Source organism: Maniola hyperantus, chromosome 1, assembly GCF_902806685.2.
Source record: "Maniola hyperantus chromosome 1, iAphHyp1.2, whole genome shotgun sequence".
NCBI classification, from domain to species: Eukaryota; Metazoa; Arthropoda; class Insecta; order Lepidoptera; family Nymphalidae; genus Maniola; species Maniola hyperantus.
In genome coordinates this window covers 16,645,397-16,648,909 of record NC_048536.1, presented here as the reverse complement: position 1 = coordinate 16,648,909, position 3,513 = coordinate 16,645,397, and positions in this window count along the sequence as shown.

Sequence of the window (3,513 nt, the reverse complement as noted above, 5' to 3'; positions counted from 1 at the left end):
TAAAGTAAACTATTTATTTTGAATCTTAGAAATTTGACACAAAAAGGAAAAAGTTAAAATGGCGTATCAGGAGTTAAACTTTACGCGTTATAACACTTTTCAAGTGACAAGTTATTTTTACTTAAAAACGTACACTTGAGCCACCCTTTTTTTTTTGAAGTGAGAAAGCAAATAATTTTTATACAACTTGTCAGTTCGTCTCGTCGCGCCGGGAATATTTCTTTTGCTATAATTATAATTCTACCCTCACGATTCTTTACCCAGGGGAGACGGGGCATGGCGTCTGAGTCCTGTTTTAGGATTCCGTGGATGACATTAAAAACCGTCATTATTTTATTTATTTACTAGATGATGCCCGCGACTTAGTCCGCGTGGATTCAGGTTTTATAAAACCGTGGGAACTCCTCGATTTTGCGAGAAAAAAGTTTAGATATCAATTTCCGGGATAAAAAGTAGCCAATGTCCTTCCCTGGAATGTTAGCCAACTCTGTACTAAATTTCTTCAAAATCGGTTAAACTCTTGGGCCGTGAAAAGCTAGCATACAGACAGACAGACACACTGTCGCATTTATAATAGTAATATGGATTTAAACCAACAACTTCCATACAAATACCATAAAATACAGGGTGTAACCAGAACGCTGGCAAAAACGAATACAAGTGATTACTGATATGAATTGATACCACAAAAAAACGCGAAAAAAATACAAAAAATCCTATAATTTTGTAAAAGTTTACGATATGTTGCAAATAAAACATCTGACTGACGCTAGAGGTCAACGAACATTGAGTAAGTAATAAGCCACTCGGAGACAATGCCGCGTCGTAGGCGGGGCATTGACCCGAGTTTTGCACGCTGTACATTACGGGTTTGAAAAATACTAGATCACTAAAACTACAAAATGAGGCTTGACGGTACGGATTTTCCGGTAGGTTGGTAACTAGCCATGGCCGAAGCCTTCCACAGCCTCCCGTCAGTAAAAGCAATAGAAATATTATGCCCTTATGTAAGCCTGGTAAAAGCTCCATAGGACGTGATGTATAGGTACTTATTCTACTTATAATTTTTAAGAAAAGAAACAAGACAAACTCGTAGTCATAAGATTTTTGTACGGAACATGTCTTCAGCAAAGCCCAATCGACCTTGACCGATTTTATATTTATATTTCCGTCCAACTCCAACGCTCGACTTGCGTTTTTAAGTAATTGCTTGCATTTTATTTCAGTAAAAAATTAAAGTACTTTTTAACAAACTTAACCCTAGCCAAGAAATTTCTAAAGGAGGGGGGCGAACTTAGCGGCCATTGAAGTTTTATCAAGCGTAAAAATTTGAAGATCGTTGATTTTTAATAACAACTGAAAAATACTCTTTGAAGTGACCAATTTAGCTAATAATACCTCGGTACCGTACCTATACTAAGTATTTAGAAAAACTTTTTATCTTTATTTTGTTGTCAAACTTATTGGTAAGATAGAACAATTAATTTCAAATAGCTTATACTCGCGACTTCATCCGCGTGGACTACACAAATTTCAAACCCCTATTTCACCCCCTTAGGGGTTGAATTTTTAAAAATCCTTCCTTAGCAGATGCCTACGTCATAATAGCTATCTGCATGCCAAATTTCAGCCCGATCCATCTAGTAGTTTGAGCTGTGAATTGATAGATCAGTCAGTTAGTCACCTTTTCCTTTTATAAGTATATATAATATGGATATAGATATAATGAGGCTAGTATACTAACCGTAATACTAGCTACCTACAATTTTTAGGGTTCCGTAATCCGTACCTCAAAAGGAAAAAGGGAACCCTTATAGGATCACTCTGTTGTCTGTCTGTCTGTCTGTCAAGAAACCTACAGGGTACTCCCCGTTGACCTAGAATCATGAAATTTGGCAGGTAAGTAGGTCTTATAGCAGACATTAGGGGAAAAATCTGAAAACCATGAATTTGTGGTCACATCACAAGAAAAAAATTAAAATGTGTTTCGAACAAATATTGCTATTTTCGACATTCAAAGTAAGATTGCTATGTCAAGTGGGGTATCATATGAAAGGGCTTTTCTTGTACATTCTAAAACAGATTTTTATTTATTTTTATACATAATAGTTTTTGATTTATCGTACAAAATGTCGATAAAATACAATTGTAGTACGGAACCCTCAGTGGGCGGGTCTGACTCGCACTTGACCGGTTTTTTTATAGCTATAAAACGCTGTTCAACCGTTCGCTTCGCCGAGGACATTAAATTCGGCTCTGATCCGGGGGTCCTTTTTAACGATTTCCAGCACCATTTAACTAAACGTATTAGCGGGGAAGGGTTGTAAACTGATCAAGTGTAAATATCTAATGTTTTTTTTGCCCAATTTGAACCCTAAAATCGTGATACATTAATTTTGTAGAAATTGAGTTTTTTTGGGTATTTCAGTCACATTAGCTGGGTTGCTTTTTTGTTTGAGTTACATAATAAAGAGTGATGTAAAATGGGGATTAAACACAATCTAGCATCTAGACTAGCTAGCTACACGTCCACAGCTGGACATAGGTTTCGTGTTGAGACTTCCACACAGCTTAAACTAGGTACTCGACGGATCAGACTGAAATTTGGTATGCACATAGCTATTATGACGTAGGCATTCGCTATAGGATTTTTGAAAATTTAACCCCTAACGGAATGAAATAGGGGTTTGAAGTTTGTGTAGTCCACGCGGACGAAGTCGCGAGCATAAGCTAGTATTGATTAATAGCCTAGTGGTTAAGACGGCCGCCTCTTAATCGGAGGTCGGGGGTTCGATCCCGGGCACTCACCTTATAACTTTTCGGTTTTATGTGCGTTTTAAGTACATAGGTATACTTACTTACCTAATTGAATATCACTTGCTTTAACGCCGAAGGAAACCTGCGTGCCTGAGAGTTCTCCATAATGTTCTCAAAGGTGTGTGAAGTCTGCCAATCCGCACTTGGCCAGCGTGGTAAACTATGGCCAAAACCCTTCACATACTGAGAGAAGCCCCGTGCTCTGTAGTGAGTCGGCGATGGGTTGATCATGATGACGCAATGGTGAGCGCTGTGGTGGTGGCACTATAGGCAGTTTCCTATGCCTGCAACTTTAGCAGACCCTCCACTTGGTGCTATTGGGGGTCTACCCAATGCAGATCGGCATTCCAGCACCTTCGGACTCCAAAGTGTTCAGAAAAATCATATAATATTACTATTATGTGCTTCTTAAAATGCCTGGTAATTGTGATTAGCAATATCTAAATTAAATACATTGCTATTTGTGAAAAGTCGAAAAGTTCGTACCACTAAGGAACACCCTTCCAGCATCAGTTTTCCCTTCCGATTATAATATGGGTATCTTCAAGTCAAGAGTGAATAGGCATCTCCTAGGCCAGCGCGCTCCATCTTAGGCTGCATCATCACTTGCCACCAGGTCTTATTGCAGCCAAGCGCTAATCTATAAATTAAAAAAAAAAAGTCCAACATGGATCCTATAGAGGGAACTGGAAAGTA